Below are 21,558 nucleotides of genomic sequence, written 5' to 3' on the forward strand. Positions count from 1 at the left end.
ATTTCTTCACGGGAATCACACAGACCAGTTTTCCACTTAGGGGTAGAGCTACTTCCTCATTTTTTCTTCCTTTGAATCTGAGATGGACACTATGCATTTAGCAAACAAAGAGAAAGGTACTTTCCCTTTTATCTCCTTGAGTTTGGGATGCATTCAGTGGCCCCACAGGCTGGCTTTGGCCTGATGGGCTTTAGTGTGGTGTATGGTATTGTAAAAGTATGTGGTAGCTGTTTCCTTAAAACAAAGAAGCCGGAAGTAAGGAATAGTTATACTCACCTATTTTAAAAGAAAAACAGAAAAAAGAAAAATGTGTGTAAATCTCTACTATTTATATTGTGAACCAAAGATGCTACCTCACTCAATATCCATTGGTGATTTTAATCACATTGATGACACCAAAGAATACCAAAGATGTCCCATGCATGGCCTATGTCTGGAAAGGGAACTCATTCTGCGAAACCCCCATTGGCTTGTCTTTACTCAGTACATACTGTTGTCTTCATTTAAAGCTGACGACCACTTTAGCAAACTGACAGTAACACTTTTAGCAAACATTTTGCAAACTTTCTAAACTAGGATGAGTGCCTTGCTTGAACCAAAGTGTTGAACCGCTCTTGACCTCTTTATGCCTCACCTTACAGAGACTCTTTGAATACCTCAGCCTCATAGAAAGGCCACTAATGAAAAAGAAAAGGAATAATACTTCACCATGGTGCTTTTTGCCATTCAGTCATGCAATGAAGCTTTATTTGATACCAAAGAAAAATGTTTATTTTATGTCCACTTTTTGTGGCAAACCAAAGGTTTCCTCTTCTTCCCCTTGGAAGCAGCTTGAGTGAGTCCTCTCTCCAGTCAGGCCTTGTGTGACTTTTACCAATTCCTCCAAATACCTCGTCATAATAAATCATTTGGGTTCTGTTGTATAGAGAGTCTATGTGCTAAGACAGAGTCAAGGTTATTTTAAAAGTTATATCTTTTTATTCCTCTACTTCTTTTCTCTGTTTCAAAACAGAGAATGTTATTCTTCTATTTCTTTTGGCAGAACTGCCCATTAACTCAACTAAAATCATTCTTCTAGGTTTAGAATGCTGAAAGACTGCTGCTGTTAAAAGAATTTAAGAAAAAGGTTTTTTTTAATTGTCTGTGTCCTTTTTACAGGGTACAAACACAAATGTGTTCTTATTTTTTTCTAATATTTTGTAATTTTAATTTAATTATATTTATATGTATTTAATTACTGTCCTAATTTATGACAATGTTATGAGAATATGTATACAATTACCAAAGTTTTGTGTTACACTGCTTTGTGTTTTTGATGCTAAGGTTCACTGAAGGTGTGCTTTTCGAAGCTGCAGGGTGTATCTTCAGCATGCTCTTGCCAAGCATTTCAACGTGGGTTACCCTCACTGCCAGGTCAGCCTCACCCCCCTCCAAACAGCCACAATGAGTGTTTCAAGGTAGTACTTTTGTCACATAGAAAGCAGAACAGCACGCTTAATGTGTATTTCCTTTAATTTATTTGCCTTCTTTTATAAAACTTATTTTTGGTTTAAGACCTGCCCATCCAAAGGACTAAAAAGTGTAAAGCACTGGCATTTGTGAGAGACTTTGCTATTTTTCCTGTTCTTGTTCCTATTTGCTATCCACAAAGGTAAGACTAATAGAGGAGATGAAACTAAATGAAGATACCTTGAATTTGGAAATCTCCTTCAATAAACAATATAAGCAACAACAAAAATATTTTTAATGGGACAAAGAGGCTAAAAATGTTTGATCAAGCCATTGGTGTGAGCAAGATGCATTCAGAACTATCCTGGCTGAATGAGGCTGGAGGGAAGAGAGCTGCTGAAGATAGTTGCAGAGCAGCCAGTATGCTTTGAAGTGCGATTGGGTGAAGAAAAGGCTGATGGAAGTGTGCACCCTTCCCCATTTACAAAAAGTGTGAGTGTTCTCTGAGAAGGCAATAGGCAAAATGCTCCCTATGACAAAGCAACCGGCTTGATTTCTGCAGGCTGGTAGGGCTGGTTCACCGTGTGGACGTAACCTTGTCTACAGAGGCGGTGGGGGCTGACAGACATGACCTCAGGCTTGCCCAAGCTGCTGCTGCTGCAGGTGCATTGATCAACAGCGCAAGTGCAGTGAGCTCCCTCCTCCTGTCACAAAGTAAGTGTGTGTGTGTGTGTGTGTGTTGTGTGTGTGTGTGTGTAGGGCCCCACCCACCCCCTTGTGAAGAGAGGAGAGACTCCAACAAGCGCCCACACATCCCAGCTCAGAGGTGATGGCCACTCGGGAACCTGGCAGTCCCAGAAACCAGAGGACATGCTCAGCCTTTTGACCCCGGCCAGGAGGAGTCAGTCCCAACGTGGTGCAGCTCCACTTACCCTGACCTTGAGGTGAAGTAAAGGACTGCTGCGTACACCAAGCCCTGAAGGAGTGAGGGAGGGGGTGGAAGGAAGGGAGCTGCCTGGCTCCTTCTCCAACTCTGAACATGCTCCCCCCCTGGCCAGGAGGGTCACTATGCCCAGAGGACTGAAGGGCAGGAGGAGGAGGAGGAGGAGGAGGAAGAGCCCCAGCCAGGGCAGCCTGCTTTCCTTCTGCTTCCCACCTGCATGCAGCAGAAGACACAGTGTTGATCCCAGGCTTGTGGCCGCGAGTGGAGCGGTAGCTGCAGCCAAGACTCAGCCCAACTGACCCCTACATGCCATGGTTTCCTGCTGGGGTCAGACTGTGTGCACTAGCCCTTACTGTCGCTGTAAGCCCTGCAGGGTTGCACAGACACACTCACTGTGTGTTAGGATGCCTCTTCATGACCACGATCACATTTCTGCTTGCAATGAAGAGCTTTCCTGACTCCAATCAGTGCCAGACCAAGCCCATTTCTTTGCAGACAAGCACCATTGAGGCAGAAAAACCTGCGTGCAGTGGCAGAGAGTGTGTACCAGTGAGGGGCACATGGCTTGCTGGACAAGGTGCTGCAGTCTTTCTGGCCCAGGTTGAAGATGGGGCTCCAAAACTCTGGCTCTGCACACAGGTTGTTTGTTGGATGGAGGCCAGGGTGTTGCTCATAGCAGAATTTGACTAGAAGGGATGTTCTCTCTGTCTCGTTTTGGCACGACAGCAGCAAGATTTACTAATGCTACTGCAATGCTGATTCAAAAGAGTTGGTCTTCATAATGTTAACACCTGAAGTAAGGAAACTGGTTTCCACTAAAATGTCGTGCACTGATTTAATTTGAAATGCAAACAAATATCTGCTTTCCCATGCATTCAGTTCAAAATGTATATCTTTTGCCACAAGATGTGATGACAGCCAACAGCCCAGATGGTTTTAAGAGGGGTTTAGATACATTCATGGAGGAGAGGTCTATCAACGGCTATAGGCCGCCTCCAGCCTCAGAGGCATTCAGATACCTCTGAATCTCAGTTTCAGGGTAGCAACAGCAGGAGGAGGGGAATGCCCCCTTCAGCTTTTGCCTGTGGGCTTCCCAGAGGCATCTGGTGGGCCACAGTGTAAAACAGGATACTGGACTAGATGGGCCTCCTTGGGAAAGTAGTCTTCTGTAATCCTATGCACACTTCCCGGGGAGTAAGGCCTGCTGGCTGACATACAGAGTAAAGATGCCCTGGTGCAATCAGAGGACAGCTTAGCAGAACCTCCCAATTATCTGCACCGATGCAGCAGGAAAGCAGCCATTTTTTAATCCCACCCCCACCGCTTCCCGAGGAAGCCTTCTGTGCCATCCAAAAATATGTCCCTGGGGGTTGTGCAATCTGCAGTGACTTATTTTCAAGTGGTACAGAGGACTTCCTGGGGAAAGAGAGGGTGTCAGAAGTGGCTGCTTCCCAGCTACTCGAGAGTAGCTAGTGGGGAGTTTGGTTAGGATGCCCTCACACTGCATTCTCCTTGCTCTATATATCAGCCACTGAACTCAATGGGTCTTACATCCAAGCAGACATGGATGGGATCAGTCTGCCATCCGTCCATTAATGTGACATTAGACTTGTACTAAGGAACCAGTGCTGGTCTTGTCTAAGAATCCAGACATACCAAGCCAGGTCTGGGTGGGTTTCTCATTGACCTGCACAGGACTTCACCGCTGCTCACCTGTTACCAGGCTGCCTCCACATCAGGTGTGCGGCTGTGAAGCCACATGCCCAGCGACTGTCCCTTGGAGTCTTCTTCAGCAGCAGCCCTGTCCTTCCCTGGGTCCTCGTAGGCAGGCTCTTCGTAGTCAGGGTGTTGATTGGGGGGTTTCGAAGAAGGAGCTGGTGCCTGGATGGGGCTGGAGTGGAGCCTGGCAGACTCAAGCAAGAGCAGAAGGCCAAGCAAAGACTTTTCTGCCCCCCCCCCCCCCCCGCGGCAGGCGCATGCCGATGCCGCGTGCGGAGTCTGGGCTTTGGGTTCTAGTGCTGGGTGAAGGAGCTGTGCACAAAAGGGGCTAGAAGAGCAAACCCCACCACCACCAACTGTGTGACACCAGATGACTCTGCTATCCCCAGCCCTGCCTTGTGGGACCAAGTTCCACAGCCAGGCACAAATTTGTGTGCATGTGTGAGCTACATGGTTTGAATATGTGTGCACACACTAGATCAAGCAGAGTTCTATTCAAAGCGTTACTCAAGCTATTCTGGGGCTTACAAAGAAGATTCTGGCAACTGGCTTAGCAAACAAAGACGTGAAGATTGCTTTTCCTAGCTGGTTGGCAACTTTGCTCAGAGCAGGAGAAGCAATAGTGCCATGCAGGGGAGGCTGAAGAGGAGCTGGCTGTCAGGTGCTGCTTCAAGCCTCCGGGTGTGGAGGGGGAGGCAGTTCATTCACCCCCACTCCCACGCACCCTTCCCATCACCACCACCATGTTGGTCTTTCTATTGGTTTCTGCACAAATCAGTTTCTGTCTTCATGTTAGCTTGATTGTTTGCAATACAAAGAGGAAGCCAAAAGACAATCACCAGATATAAAACATCAGATAGTCAAAGGGCAATTCTTCCATAGCAATGAAAAACAAGATGAGATTTTGATAAGAGTGCAGCTCAGCTGTCATTTTTGTTTACCATTTAGACAACAACCATGAATGAATGGTTGCTGCATTTCATTTTTACATGAAATTGCTATTTTTCCTAATTACCATTAATTGTTCAATGTCCCTCTCTTAGTCAAGCATTTTTCCAGTATGTATGTGTAGGACATACAAATGTAGTGCAACAGGCATTATTCAGAGTTGTTTATGTGTACTGTTTTCAGGAGGATTCTTTATGTTTATTTTCCAGCTTTGCTACCAGTCTCACTTTATGCCACCAACAGTGTTTGTTGAAACAAGCACCATGGATGATGATGTCATCACACTTTTCAGTTTTAAAATGTTTCAGTATTTACGTAGTCATAAAAATATAGTAAATAAAAGGTTGGAATTTCCAGCACTTTACATTTGGATGACTCCTGCATTATTCTATCTTTCTCTGTGTAATTACAACATACAGCAAGACTGCAGCGGAGGGGTGTCTTTGGGTGCCAGGGGTCAGCCTTTATCAGCAGGGTGGTGGAGATATGCCCTATGTGCAGTCTTGGAACAGGTGGAAACCTTTCCTTTCCTACTGTGCTCTGAGCCCCCGCCCCCCATCTTCATGGGCCTTAGTGCCTTCTAAGCCCATCAATGCATACATACCAGTACACCTATGCCACCATGGGCAGAAACCTAGCCTGTGCCAAGCCAATGTGATCCTATACTTGGTTCAAAAGAATATCCAAATGGATTAGGTAAATTTCATGTAATGCCTGGGCTCCCTGCAGACTTTGAGACTCCAGCAAACTCCAGCACTCCCAATGAACCCTTCGACATCCAGTGTACTCCTAGACTTTTTGAGACCTCTAGACCACTGTAGAAGATCTGCCAACTGCCAACCCTAGCTGGCAGAGCCCTTGACCTAACGGAACATGACACAGAAAGCTGCCTTATACTGAAACAAATCGATCTAACTCAGTATCTTCTGCACTGACTGGCAGTGACTCTCCAGGGTATTTCTCAGCTCTACCCCTGAGCGATGGAAACCAGGAGTCTGAAGAGAATCTAGCTGTCCATAAGTCCAGAGTGGCCTAGACAAGCCTGGGGTCCATAGAAGTTTGGAGGAGTCTAGGTGTCCAAAGTGGTTTAGGGATTTGTAGGGGTCTATATAAACTATGGTCTAGATTTCTATAGGGTCTATAAGGGATGAGCCATAGTTCAGTGGCAGAACTGAGAACTACTCTGGAGAACCACTGCCAGTCAGTATAGAAAACACTGAACCAGTATTCTAAGATACTCCTGTATTTTAGAAAAACAGTTTATGTTTGCTCACTGGCCGCAAGATTATTAACTGGGGCTGGACATCTTGAGCATATTATGCCAGTTTTTCATGAGCTGCACTGGCTCCCAATCCATTTCTGGGCCCAATACAAGGTGCTGCTTTTAATCTCTAAAGTCCCAAACTGGTCCTTATGATCTTCTTCAGAGGCCCTCCTCCTGGTGGCCCTGCCAAATGAGGTGAAGCAAGTGGGTACTAGGGAGAGGGATTTTTTGGTGATTGCACCCCATTTATGGAATAGCCTCCCCAGTCACCCGTGGCTCCAGTAAGGTCGAATCTGTCCAACATGTGCTGCAGTTTTGTCTTTTATATGATAGCCAGTGGAGTTTTATTTCCCCCTTGCTATCATGCTTTCCTGGCCGGACTGCAATTTACACCACACTTCTCCTTGTAGATAAGAAACCTTCAATCACCTACAAAGTTGCTGAATTTTGTGCAGCTGCTGTTAAAATCCACCAACAGTTAATCTCCAGGCCTTCTTTTTAGATGCTTTTACATGGGCTTATATGTTGACGTATTCTGTATGTTTACTTCTTATCTGAACGTAGTATCATGTTTTTATATATAATTGATCAGTGACCATAGTAAAGCTATTCATTTATTCACTCACTCACTCCCTGGTGAGGTTCGGCTGGCTTCATCACTTTGTTCTTTTAGACACCAGGTAAAGACCTTTTTGTTCACTCAAGCCATATATATATATGTTTTGTATTTTCTCCCCCCTCCTTTATTGTGGTCTGTTATGATTTAATGTGTTGTGTGTTTTTCTCTCATGTTTTCATGTTGTGTTGTGAGCCGCCCAGAGAACCATTTGTTATGGGGAGACTAACAAAGTTGTTTATTTTATGATGATGATGATGATGATGATGCTATTTACATACAGTCTACTAGATGTTATTGACTGGATTTAGTACTTTAATTATCAGGCCCTTTCCAAGGGTCTCAGATAATGAAACAAAAATTAGAGATAGTGTCATAGAATCCATGCTGTCTTGAGTAGCATGGCCTTCTGTAGTTGATGTGTTGTAATTTTATCAAAGTCCAAGTTGTCAAGATGGTTCAAGATCTTTTGGTACTACACCAAAGGCACCAGCAACTATTGGCACCACTATTGTTTTCTTTTTCCAGAGCTGCTCAATTTCAATCTGAAGGTCCTTGTATTTAGTTATTTTCTCCAATTGTTTTTCGTCAACTCGTCTATCCCCTCGGATTGCAATATCAATTATCAGAATCCAACTCTTCTCACTTCTGGAGAGCCTGGCCCCAAAGAAAAGTACTGGAGAAAGTGACACCATGAACTAGAAAAATACCGAAGCAAAAATAATGGGGACTGCTTCAACCACTTCGATGGGGAATTCCTCTGTGATCTTGGCTGAGGCCCTTGGCTTGAGTCTGTTGGCTGCTTGAAAGACTGGATTCTGCCTCATCCTGTTTGAGGCTGAACCACAAAAGAAGATACTGCTGACTTAAAAACAGGCTAGAGGTCTGAAAGCTATAGCTTGAGTCCAAATGAATCTAAGCAACCCCCTCCCCCATGCTTTTTGTCACTTGATGATGCCCCCTGAGGATTGCTAGGGCTGCAGTGACAATAAGTCACAGTTGCCCTGCAAGGATCCAGGCTTTTGTCCCAGCAGCCCTTTCCTCCTCCAGACCACCCCCGCATCCAGTTCCCTGCCTCAGCTTACTCTGTCCTTTACCCTGCTGCTCAAGCCACCTGTGTTGCCCTTCCTGCAGGTTCTTCATTCTCAGCCCAGTCTTTGCTTTATTCTCTTCTGCTTCCTTTCCCTCTAGCTGACCCCTTCATCCTGGTAGCTCTTTGCAACATCTGTGTGAAGTTTTGAGCTTCGTCAAATGGACACAACTTCCCCTTGCCGTACAGAAGCTGGATCACAAACTGTAAATTTCCCTCCACAAGTAAACACCTGTGCCATGGCACCAGCTGGGCTTCATGGCCGGTACCCCCGCCAGACACTTTCCAGGAGAGCTGGTCTTGTGGTAGCAAGTACGACTTGTATGACTTAGCTAAGCAGGGTCCACCCTGGTTGCATATGAATGGGAGAACTGATGTGTGAGCAGCACTGGAAGAGATTCCCCTCAGTGGATAGAGCCGCTCTGGGAAGAGCAGAAGGTTCCAAGTTCCCTCCCTGGCAGCAGCATCTCCAAGATAGGGCTGAGATTCCTGCCTTCAACCTTGGAGAAGGCGCTGCCAATCTGTGAAGACAATACTGAGCTAGATAGACCCATGGTCTGACTCAGTATGTGTCAGCTTCCTATGTTCCTAGTGTTAGCAACTGAGGTTGCTGCCAGGAGGGCTGCTTGTAGGCTCTGGCACCCTGAAGCTGCAGCAGGAGCTGGCTTGGCCTGTTGCAGGTAGCCACTGCATTGCTTGTTGCTTCCCCACTCTAGGAACAGAGCTGTTAACACACTTCTTCTGTAACTGTGAATTTGGGCATGTCATAAACAGACAGCACTAATAGGTGGTGTATATTTGTGTGTTTAAACAAGCTTTGCTAAAATATATAACAAGGGATGAAAACCCAAGGCTCTAAATGAGTTCAGGGTACCAAGTGTGTCCATAGGAGAACCTGAATAAGAGAGACGTTGAAGGGAGACAACAAAATTACTGCGCTGTTACAAGGTCTGAGTTGCAAAGAAGGACCTTAATACCTGTGCAGCCAGACACCCACGGGCCCCTGGTCAGCTCGCCCAGGGAGAGGTGCCCCCGCCCAGCCACCCCCACCACTGCTCCCCAGCGGCCTCCTCCTTCCACGGGCATTTCCGAGAAGGCCAGAGAAGCAGCAGCAGCAGCAGCAGGTCAGGCCTCCTCCTCCTCCTGCCGCCGCCGCTTTCTCTCCCTCTTTCTCTCGCTCGCTGATCTCTGCCTGCAGAAAAGCCCCCGGCGGGCCAGGCTCGCCCCGACGAGGCGCAGGGAAATGATGACCAGCTCAGTCTCTCCTCAGCAAACGCTACCGGAAGCCAAGTCCGCTGCGGGATAATGGAAAGTGTAGCCACACCTGAAGAAGAGGCCACTCGGGAGCCTCTGCGCTCGGGGGCGGGCAGGGCGAGGGTGGAGCGAGACCGTTCTCCAGGCTAGGGCGGGCGGAGTATCGCTGTTCAGAAGACCCTACAGGGCTTGATCCGTTAATGGGCGGGGGGGAGCGAGGCTGCCGCCAGCCCGCAACAAAGCAGAGAAAGCGCGTTGAGCCCCCGGACGGTCTGCGCCGGCGCGACCTCAGAACTCCGCCGCCCCCGCCCAGACAGACGAGCCAGGTAAGCCGCTCTACAGTTCCGCTTGCTGGTGGCTGCTTCCTCCCGGGAGGGCAAGCCGTTCTATAGTCCAGCTTCCTGTTCTCTTTCCCCCTGAGCCGGTGTAGCACAGGTTTTTTTAACAATGCTGTATAATTTTAAATTTGATAACCAAGTTTCTTACTATCTCTAACATCATTTTAAAAAAAGATGCATGGGCAAAGAGAGTGCTAGTGGTTACAAACAGGGAGACTGAGCATGAGCAACGACACGGAAGTTTATCAGGAAAGAGGAGGAGGAGGAGGAGGAGGAAGTACTTAAATCTGATGGTGCCTATCAGAAAATCCTAGTGTACCACTCGTCGATGAGTATGACAAAACTGTGCTACACAGGTTCACACGAGGAGGAGGAGGAGCAGCAGCAGGACGCTTCTTTTCCGGCGCTGCTGCTGCCCCTCCGCGAACCCTTCCCTGAGCATCTGGGGAGGGAGGGAGGGGAGGATGAAGCCAGCAGCGCCTCAGGAAGCCCTGCAGGGAAGAAAGGAGCGCAGGCGGGGGGCCGGTCGCCACGGTGGCAGCCCAGAGCCGGGAAGCCACAGCGGGGTCCAGGCAGGGCTGCTTTCTGGGTGGACGGGCACCTGGAGGGACCCGCTCCTCCGTCTGCCGCTTGCTGCGCATGCTCAGCAGCCAGAGTCCAGGAGACTCCTCCTCCTGCAGCCCAGACTAGGCAAAACCTGGCCAGACATCCATGCTGCACGTGGGGACCCTCCTCCTGGGAACGGGTCCTGTTTCCTCCCAAGCTGCACGGAATGGGGAGGGGGGAGACACACACCGGGGGCCCCTTGCAGTTTTCCCAGGCTCGAGCCGCCCTTCAGCCGTGCAAAGTCTCTTAGCCCCGAGATCGGGGACTGTCAAGACGAGGAGGGCCGAAGAGGAGCCAGCCTGCCATAGGGAGCCGCAGAAGCCTGCTGGCCCTCCAGACAGCCAATGGCTCCTTGCAGGCTGAGGGATACAGGTGCACACGCAGGCACCACTGTAAGAGATTCAATCAGGGGAGGGGGAATCCGCTCTGGGAGCAGCCCCCGCCTGCCTGCCTGCTTGCCTGCAGAAGGTCCCACGTCCCCTTCCTGGCAGCAGCATCGCCAAGACAGGGCTGGGAGAGACTCCTGCCTGCAGGGCAGCCTTGGAGAAGCCGCCGCTGCCCGTCTGAGTAGACGGCGCTGAGCTAGGTGGAGCAAGGGGCTGACTCGGTCGTCTACGGCAGCTGCCTCTGCTCTTAAAGATCCCTGCCCCGCACTCGCGAGCCCTTAAGCACCTCCAGAGCTGCCTTCACGACGAATCACTGGGAGAGTATCCTGGGGGGGTCCAGGCCAGTCCCAGAGGACTGGCAGCCCGAGCTGGCAGCAGCCAAAGATTCTTGCCCCCCCCCCCCCCCACTCTGGCATGCTGCTGCCAGCCGAGTAGACAATACGCAGCGAAAGAGATCAAGGGCCTGACTCGGTAGAAGGAACGTGCCTGCCATTGCTCGACTTTAAAAAAAGAACCACTACAGAAAAGCCTCAGGAGAATGTGCAGCCCTTTATAGAATAACTGGAGCAGAGTGCAGAGCACGATACAGAGAAGGAGAGATCGTTTTTTTAAAAACCACACGCTCTCCCTTTGCACCCGCCCCCCACTTGGTGCCTTCATTCCTGGGGGCTCCCTTCTGCAGTGGGGTGGGGGGTGGGAGTTCGGAAGCTGCCAGGCTATCCAAAACGGCATAGAGGCTTCAGGGCGGGCCACTGGGCGTGCGCAGCCGCCGATACAGACATGCGCAGAGCCGCAAAGCCTTGGCGGGGGAATTCTGGCGGGCTTTCTGTGCTCCTCCCCGCCGCCCCTGGGAACCGAGCACACTTCTCTGATTGGTTGGCGGGGTGACAGGCGCATTACTGATTGGCGAGCAGCTGGACAGCGGGCTCCGCCTCCCGCAGCTGAAGCTCGCGACGCCTCGAGCGCGCAACGTTTGATTGAGAAATAATTTGAGACAGCTGAGGCGGCAAAGGAGGACGACGAGCAGGGCCGAGAAGGAGAGGTTCTCCTCAGGGAACTAGGGGGCTTCACGCCCCACATTGCGCCAGCAGTTCTGAGGAGGAGGAGAGGTTCTCCTCAGGGAAATAGGGGGCTTCACGCCCCACATTGCAGCAGCAGCAGCAGGGCCAGCAGTTCTGAGGAGGAGGAGAGGTTCTCCTCAGGGAAATAGGGGGCTTCACGCCCCACATTGCAGCAGCAGGGCCAGCAGTTCTGAGGAGGAGGAGAGGTTCTCCTCAGGGAAATAGGGGGCTTCACGCCCCACATTGCAGCAGCAGCAGCAGGGCCAGCAGTTCTGAGGAGGAGGAGAGGTTCTCCTCAGGGAAATAGGGGGCTTCACGCCCCACATTGCAGCAGCAGCAGCAGGGCCAGCAGTTCTGAGGAGGAGGAGAGGTTCTCCTCAGGGAAATAGGGGGCTTCACGCCCCACATTGCAGCAGCAGCAGCAGGGCCAGCAGTTCTGAGGAGGAGGAGAGGTTCTCCTCAGGGAAATAGGGGGCTTCACGCCCCACATTGCAGCAGCAGCAGCAGGGCCAGCAGTTCTGAGGAGGAGGAGAGGTTCTCCTCAGGGAAATAGGGGGCTTCACGCCCCACATTGCAGCAGCAGCAGCAGCAGCCGGGCCAGCAGTTCTGAGGAGGAGGAGAGGTTCTCCTCAGGGAAATATGGGGCTTCACGCCCCACATTGCAGCAGCAGCAGCAGGGCCAGCAGTTCTGAGGAGGAGGAGAGGTTCTCCTCAGGGAAATAGGGGGCTTCACGCCCCACATTGCAGCAGCAGGGCCAGCAGTTCTGAGGAGGAGGAGAGATTCTCCTCAGGGAAATAGGGGGCTTCACGCCCCACATTGCAGCAGCAGGGCCAGCAGTTCTGAGGAGGAGGAGAGATTCTCCTCAGGGAAATAGGGGGCTTCACGCCCCACATTGCAGCAGCAGCAGCAGGGCCAGCAGTTCTGAGGAGGAGGAGAGGTTCTCCTCAGGGAAATAGGGGGCTTCACGCCCCACATTGCAGCAGCAGGGCCAGCAGTTCTGAGGAGGAGGAGAGGTTCTCCTCAGGGAAATAGGGGGCTTCACGCCCCACATTGCAGCAGCAGGGCCAGCAGTTCTGAGGAGGAGGAGAGGTTCTCCTCAGGGAAATAGGGGGCTTCACGCCCCACATTGCAGCAGCAGGGCCAGCAGTTCTGAGGAGGAGGAGAGGTTCTCCTCAGGGAAATAGGGGGCTTCACGCCCCACATTGCAGCAGCAGGGCCAGCAGTTCTGAGGAGGAGGAGAGGTTCTCCTCAGGGAAATAGGGGGCTTCACGCCCCACATTGCAGCAGCAGGGCCAGCAGTTCTGAGGAGGAGGAGAGGTTCTCCTCAGGGAAATAGGGGGCTTCACGCCCCACATTGCAGCAGCAGGGCCAGCAGTTCTGAGGAGGAGGAGAGGTTCTCCTCAGGGAAATAGGGGGCTTCACGCCCCACATTGCAGCAGCAGGGCCAGCAGTTCTGAGGAGGAGGAGAGGTTCTCCTCAGGGAAATAGGGGGCTTCACGCCCCACATTGCAGCAGCAGGGCCAGCAGTTCTGAGGAGGAGGAGAGGTTCTCCTCAGGGAAATAGGGGGCTTCATGCCCCACACTGCTACTACTCGGCTGCTGAGGAAGACTAACTACAAGCCTCTAAGGGGCAGCAGCCGCTTTCCTTCCATCCCGCGGAGAAATGCTCTGAGGGAAGGCTGTCTCCACAGGGCAAGGAAGGGCTCCATGCCCGGCAGTGGCTTTCACCTCAGCATTTTAATGAGAATAATTAATAAACAGTCATGGAGGAAAAGCTGTCTCTAAGCTTGCTTCTAATCCTCTGGGGGAAGGGCTCTGTGCCCACGTTTAGCTCACAGGCAAAAATTTTCTGAGGGGAGGCTGTCTCCAGGACAGAGCAAGGAAGGGCTCTATGCCCAGCCTGGGCTTTTACGTCACCAAAATAAGGATAATAAATCTCTGTTGCTTCAGAAAAAGGAGGAGGAAACCACTCAAGCCATGCTACTCAGCCAGGATATGGCTTTTTAAAAGAATACTTTGTGGGAGAGTGGTGGGAACATGGTCTTCAAGACCCCTGCCAAAAACCAGTTTCTGAGGGGAAGTGAAGTTTCTGAGTGGGGAGTTCATCTCTCTGCTTTGGCTTCATCTTGCCAAAAGAACTCAAACCCCTTTGGAGGATGCTGCAGCCGTGCTGACGTGTGCAAAAGCCCGGCCACCTCACTGCCCACATTTGTAGCATTTGTCTGCAGAGGGCAACACGCGACAGATTCTCCCCGTCCTCAGAACACTGGGGCGCCACAGTCTTCTGCATCACGGTGAAAATCTGTCCACTCTTAGAGCGTTCTTTCTCTGTGCAGACAAATGCTAGAACTATGGACCGCGTAGGGCAGGACTTCTGAGCGCAACAGCACAGGGGCTGTAGCAGGAAATTCCCTGAGGCCAGGGGCTGCTGTGCAACTACAGACTGGCCCTTTTAGTCTGAGAAAACTTGGTGCGACCTGAGGCTCCTTTATTCTCCCGACAGCTGTGTATGGCAGCATAATTCCTAAGAGAGTGGCTGGCTTGAATGGAACACCCTCCCTGCGCATTAAAAGGCTTAGGCTTCTAGATACTCGGAACACTTTTCTGAGGCAGCATAAGCTCTAATTTTCAGGCAGGCTTGTATGGAACATGCTTCAGGCTTCTTAATTCTCTCAAGAGAAGAGAGGGTTCTCTTTATATTCTCTCAAATTCTTTTTAATGAGTTATATCTTTTCATATTTGTGAACCGCCTAGAGCTAACTGGATAAGGGGGTATAGACACTTAATGAAAGAATGAATAAATAAAACAGCCATGGGAGGCAGCATAATCTCTAAGATGGGGGCTGGCTTGTATGCATGATAGAAGCACCAGATTGCTTTATAACTGCCAACTTTATAGGGAAAGATACACTGCAATTTAGCACCTATCTTTAACTGAACATTTTTAATGTGTGTTCTATCCCCACAACATCGCTTGGAGGACAATTTAGCAAGAAAAAACGGAGTCGGTGCATGTGTCCCTACGATGCCCAGGCCGGAGTGCTGCTCTTGGAGAATTTGTTCCTCCCAAGAGGCCAAGGTGGCAGGTAAGGCTCCAAAAAGAGAATGCTAATTGTACAGGAGAAAATCTACCAGAATAGAATCCCAAGCTGTATCATTGCATTTTGTGATGAGGCTTTTCCTCCGAGGACTGAAGAAAGTGTACCTCAAATGTTCCTCTGATATATATGATGGATTATGGATTATTTTATTTTTTCCATTTTATATCCCGCTCTGCCTCCAAGGAGCCCAGAGCAGTGTACTACAGACTTAGGTTTCTTTCTCACAACAACCCTGTGAAGTAGGTTAGGCTGAGAGAGAAGTGACTGGCCCAGAGTCACCCAGCAAGTCTCATGGCTGAATGGGGATTTGAACTCCGGTCTCCCCAGTCCTAGTCCAGCACTCTAACCACTACAACACGCTGGCTCTCAACCCTTTGGCAACACCCTCATAAGATTAAAAAAAGTCCCCCCCCCTCTCTCTCTCTCTCTCTCTCTCTCTCTCTCTCTATATATATATATATATATATGTATATATATATGCCATTCTTCCTCCAAGGAGCCCAGAGCGGTGTACTACAGACTTAGATTTCTTTCTCACAACCGCTTTGGGGGAATTGCCAAGAAGAGACACAATACCATATACAGTTTGTATTCTGCCATTTTGAGAACACGCTTCACGCACTACACCACACTGGCTCTCAATCCTTTAGCAAAATCCTCATAATATTAAAAAAATACCACTTTGCCCCACTTCGGAATAAGGTGCACGATTTGCTCTTTCCCAACAGATTTCAAGAAACAACCAATGGAGGCGACATCACAGAAGCCAAGAAGACATGAAAGAGCAAACGACACAGACACACAGGGTAAGCCAAACCAAACCACAAACCAGGGGCTGTGTAGAAGCTTCAGGCTTCTCTCTTGTCGCAAACATCATCATCATCATCACACACTTTATTTGTGAGCCACCCCATAACAAATAGTCCTCTGGGCGGCTCACAACACAACATTGAAAAAAGTCCAATAAGAGCACATACAACACGACAAACACATCACAACACAAAACAGCAGCATCTCTAAGATGGTGGCTGCCTTGAATGGAAGAGGCTTCATGCCTCTTCAAGCAGCTTTGGGGGAATTGCCAAGAACAGACACAATACCATGTACAGGTTGTATTCTGCCATTTAGAGAACACGCTTCTCGCGTGTTGGGAGCTTCAAGCTTCTTTAGTCCTGCAACTCTTTTCTTGGGCTGCATAAACTCTAAGATGGTGGCTGCCTTGAATGGGAGAGGCTTTATGCCTCTTCCATTGTGTCCCCTCGACAACCCTGCGTGGCAAACCGGGCCAGAAGAAACTGAGTCGGCGCATGTGTCCCTACGACCTCCAGGCTGGAGTGCAACTCTTGGAGCATTTGTTCCTCCCAAGGGGCCAACGTGGCAGGTAAGGCTCCAAAAAGAGAATGCTAATTGTACGGGAGAAAATCTACCAGAATAGAATCCCTAGCTGTATCATTGCATATTGGGATGAGGCTTTTCCTCCGAGGTCTGAAGAAAGTGTACCTCAAGTGTGCCCCCGATATATATATATATAATGGATTATGGATTATTTTATTTTTTCCATTTTATATCCCGCTCTTCCTCCAAGGAGCCCAGAGCAGTGTACTACAGACTTAGGTTTCTTTCACACAACAACCCTGTGAAGTAGGTTAGGCTGAGAGAGAAGTGACTGCCCCAGAGTCACCCAGCAAGTCTCATGGCTGAATGGGGATTTGAACTCCGGTCTCCCCGGTCCTAGTCCAGCACTCTAACCACTACACCACGCTGGCTCTCAATCCTTTGGCCAAACACTCATAAGATTAGAAAATGCCACATTGCCTCACTTCGGAATGAGTGGCACAATATGCTCTTTTCCAACAGATTTCAAGAAACAACCAACAGGCAACGTCACGGAATCCAAGAAGACGTGAAAGGAGCCAGCGACACAGACACACAGGGCAAGCCAAACCAATCCACAACCCAGGGGCTGCGTAGAAGCTTGAGGCTTCTCTCTTGTCCCAAACATCATCATCATCATGCACTTTATTTGTGAGCCACCCCATAACAAATAGTCCTCTGGGCGGCTCACAACACAACATTGAAAAATCTCCAATAAGAGCACATACAACACGACAAACACATCACAACACAAAACAGCAGCATCTCTAAAATGGTGGCTGCCTTGAATGGAAGAGGCTTCATGCCTCTTCAAGGAGCTTGGGGGAATTGCCAAGAACAGACACAATACCATGTACAGGTTGTATTCTGCCATTTAGAGAACACGCTTCTCGCGTGTTGGGAGCTTCAAGCTTCTTTAGTCCCGCAACTCTTTTCTTGGGCTACATACACTCTAAGATGGTGGCTGCCTTGAATGGAAGAGGCTTTATGCCTCTTCCATTGTGTTCCCTTGACAACCCTGCGTGGCAAACCGGGCCAGAAGAAACACATGTCTGCGCATGTGTCCCTACGACCTCCAGGCAGCTCTTGGAGCATTTTCTCCTACCAAGGGGCCAATGTGGCAGGTAAGGCTCAAAGATACTGACTGGACCAATCTAAAGAGAAAACCATTTATGAAAAAAAGAATTGTCAGCATGCGAGACCATATAACAGAAAAAATCTCGAGCTCTACCAGCACCTTTTAAGATAAGGCCCTTTATCAGGACTGGAGAATATATACACAAAACACATTGATAGTCACAAGATAATATAAAAGTGAAACAACTGTTTAAAGTATGTTATTCCAGAACTCTTATATGTTCTTATTAGGCCATCTTTACATATTATAAGATAAACATGTAATATTGCCAACACTTCAAAATAAAAGACCTAGCTTCTTTCCCAACAGAATTCACAAAAGGCGGCAACTACACACAAGCCAAGGAAGGAGGAAAAGAGTCTCTTGGAAGAACCAAGAGGCAGCGACACACAAGCCACAAAGGAATTAAAAGAGCCGACAACGATGCACAAGATAGCCAAAGCAAGGGCTGTGTTCCTCACCGCCCTGAATGCTCTGTCAATCCAGGGGCCATCAGTAGAAACTTCAGGCTGCTTTGTTCTCTCACCACCTGTGGAAGGCAGCATGATCTCTCATTCTGTGGCTGACTGGAATGAAACACGCTTCATGTATGTTACAAGCTTCATGTAATAATAATTCTCCCAACAGCCTTGTCAAGCTGGATATCCTCTAAGATGGAGACTGCCTTTAACAGGACACACTTCATGTGTGCTGCATGCTCAGCAGCCCTTTGTGGCATGTTTGGAAAGAAGAAACAGAGTTGGCACACATTTGCAATGACCTCCATGCCGGAGTGGTGATTTTGGAATGTTTTCTCCTCCCAAGAGGCCTGTGTGGGAGGCAGGATCAAAGACAGGGACTGGACCAAGGTAAAGGGATCCCACCCCTGTCAAAAATAGAACTCCCAGGGTGGTGTAAGAGACAATCGAAGAGGAACAAGACTAATGCCTGCTATGATGAGGCTCTTCAGCAGAGCACTGAAGAATCCATACCAAATAAGTATTGTTATGGCTGACAAGCAGACTAGGTTTCTCAGTAGTTATCCCTCAATGGTTACTCTAAAGGAGGACTCAATTTCAATAGGGGTTGCATTGGGTAATTTGGCCAGGATGTCAGCCGGTATTCATTATGCATTGATTTTTGCAAGATGAGCTGAAACAACTGTGAAACTAGTTACCAAGAAATCGAAGAATTCATCCTTAGTGAACTTCTCATATTCTAACAGAAGAATGTGGTATTGCTCACACGTTAAAATCAATGACATGCCTTTTTCTCTTCCAGTGGGTTTCAAGAAAGAGCACAAGGAATGAGGAGGACACAGAAGACAAGACAAGCTGACCTGATCAATCTTGTGACAAGGAGGCGCATTGTCCGAGAATTGAAGAACTATTCAACATAGTTATTCAGTTTTGTTCATTATAGTTCTTCAATTTTATTCAAAATATAAATATGTGTAAATATTGAGCATACATATTTATTTCACACTGATCGTCACAAGAGAATGTAAAAGTGAAACTGTGAAAAGTATATTCACCAAGTCTTGCTCACACTTCAAATAAATGACTTGACTTGTTCTTTCCCATCAGATTTCAGGAAAGACCTGAAGGAGCAAAGAGAGTGAGGACAAGACAAGTTGTCCCAATCTCTTTCGTGATGAGGCTTCATCAGAGAACTGAAGAACATATACAAAATATAAAGATGTATACAAATACTGAGCATACTTATTTATTACATACCGATTGTCACAGGAGAATATAAAAATGAAACTCTGAAAATGTATTACTCAGGAAATCTAAGGTGTCTTCCTTCATAAATGTCTCATACTCTAATATCACGTGGATCTGCTCACACTTCAAATAAATTATGTAACTTGTTCTTTCCCAAAAGATTTCAAAAACAGATCAGTGGAGGTGACAAGAGACAAGCCATGCCAAGCAAAACTGCATTACCCTTTTAGGTCTTGTTTTCAGAAGATTAGTCTCAAAACCAGTGGCTGGCTGCTGCAAATAGAGGCATCAAGCGTGAGCTGATTTTATCCTTGGCCCTGTGAGGTAAGTTAGCCTGGAATATTCTGTGCTGGCTTCAAGGGTTCATGCCTAAAAAATAAGAATACGTTTGTTTAAATTGTTTGTATCCTGCCTATTCAAGAGCCTTAAACAACCATCTCTTCAGCCTGGCTTTTAATGATATCTTGTTTTAATCTTAATTTTAATTAGATTTAATCTGGTTTAAATATTTCTTGATTTTAATTGTTTTATTCTGTGTTTTTTTATTTCAATGTAAACCAGCCTGAGCCAATGAATGAATGAATGAATGAAATAATAAATATTCAACAAAATGCTATTCAGGGCCGCTTGCCCTCTCTTAAATGAAAACAACAACCACCCCCTACTAAATGCAAAACAACAACAAAACTCACTATTAAATGCAAGCCCCCACACTACTAATTTTTAAAAAAAAACACTACTAAATGCAACAACCCCCCCCGCAAAGCCCACTACTAAATGGGGAAAAAACCCACCACTAAATGCACACACTCCACTAATAAATGCAAAAAAAATTCACTACTAAATGCAATAAAACAGAAGATAAAATAGACAAGAAAAAGGAGCATTCACAACTAAAAACTCAGTATTCTAAACAAGAGTTAAAAAAACAACCACCAGCTCTGTTCACCAGCCATTCTCAATGAGCTCTGTTGGTACATTACTCGTCAGGTTTTTTCACCCATCAGGCATCCTTTTTCACTTGTCACAGATGGGTAGACTAGTGGATTTTCTGAGCCCTGATTCTAAACTTGGATTGGAGAACAATGGAATTTTTCTTGGTGCAGATCTCCTGACCTAGCTGCTTTGCGTGAGTATTTGTTCAGTGGATCTGAAAAAACTATTATCGTGATGTTTGAAACTAACATTTGTTAAAGATTTGTGGTAATGTTTTATTTTGAAACATGAATTATTTGAAATGATGAAAGAATGTTAATATGCCTATATATTCTCTTCTTACCCAGCAGGTTGACTTGTATACAGTGCCATGTGGATTGTGGTTAAATCCCTACAAAGAAGGATATTGCAAGAAATCGGAAATTTATAAAAGTGTCTACTGAGAGAGGTATATATTAACCTATGTCTAAATATGCTTTTGATTTTCTTTTCCCCTAGCAATCAATCAATGTATCGCGATCCATAGACCAGAAAATTTTCCCCTAGCAGACTGATTTACATAGACGGCCATGTGGACTGTGGGTAAATCCCTACTTAGGAGGTTATTTGAAGAAATCCAAAGTGTATAAAAGTGACTAATATCAAAGAGGTATGTATCAACGCCTATTTAGATGTTTTTACTCCCTTATTAGGATGTTAGATATACAGTTAAGGTGACTCTATTTAAAAGTCTTCTGTCTGGAAGATTTTCCTCTCAAAAGAGACTTGTGCAGACAGGTTGAAAGTTGCTCTTACAATAAGTGATGTAGGGACATAGGAGCTGAAGTCCTATGGTCAGGGTGAAGTGCTGGTAACCTCTCCCCTGTAGCCTCCAAAGAAAGAGGAGAACTTTCTGCAACTGGAAGAAAAAAGATGAAGTCTGAAGAAAAGATTCATTGTGGAAGGAGCGGTCCGCTTGCCATGGACTGTGATGCTTTCTTGCTCCACGTTACTGATAGCCAGTTTAGTTTATTGTTACCTTTAAATTGTTATTCTGTATGTGAGCATTCTGTGCATTCATTATTTCTGTAAAGCCTTTGTGTAGAACCCGGGTTCTTCTTTTTGTAATGTATTTTAAATGTCTGGAAATTTTTTGTTGTAGCTGCTACACTTCTGATCAAACCTTCAATTTTGAAGAGCAATTCTGACAAGATGCAAAACAAGGGAGCCTTCTTCCTTAGAAACCTGTGGTAAATCCACGGGGGCTGCTCCAAGGACAGCAATATCTGACATTTTGTTTGACAGAGAATTCCACAAGTGGATGATGTGTTGTGTGAAAAAGTGTTTGTTTGTTGGTTCTAGATTTCCTGCCAATCAATTGCATGGGATGACCCCTGGTTCTGTTGTGATGTGAGAGGGAGAAGAATTTCTCTCCATCCACTTTCTTCACCCTATGCCTGATTTTATAGACCTCTATCATGTCTCCCCGCAGTTGTCTTTTTCTAAACTAAATAGCCCCAGGTGTTGTAGCCTTGCCTCATAAGGAAGGTGCTCCTGGCCCCTGATCATCTTGGTTGCCCTATTCTGCACCTTTTCCAGTTCTACTATGTCCTTTTTTAGATGATGTAACCAGAATTGTACACAGTATT

At 47.5% G+C, this 21,558-nt stretch overlaps 1 long non-coding RNA gene across 4 annotated transcripts; it reads left to right on the plus strand.

The window, feature by feature from the left end:
• The first annotated feature begins 12,564 nt into the window (after positions 1-12,564).
• Positions 12,565-21,061, plus strand: LOC128335157 (uncharacterized). Of its 4 annotated transcripts, none has more exons than XR_008311526.1 (5): positions 12,565-14,761; positions 15,505-15,582; positions 16,634-17,274; positions 17,598-20,579; positions 20,692-21,061. It is a non-coding gene; the product is annotated as an uncharacterized LOC128335157 (long non-coding RNA). The 4 variants fall into 4 exon arrangements; XR_008311525.1 differs by having other exon boundaries at positions 17,598-20,123; positions 20,429-21,061; XR_008311524.1 differs by having other exon boundaries at positions 12,566-14,761; positions 17,598-18,136; positions 18,549-21,061.
• Positions 21,062-21,558: the final 497 nt, after the last annotated feature.

Source organism: Hemicordylus capensis, chromosome 10, assembly GCF_027244095.1.
Source record: "Hemicordylus capensis ecotype Gifberg chromosome 10, rHemCap1.1.pri, whole genome shotgun sequence".
NCBI lineage: Eukaryota > Metazoa > Chordata > Lepidosauria > Squamata > Cordylidae > Hemicordylus > Hemicordylus capensis.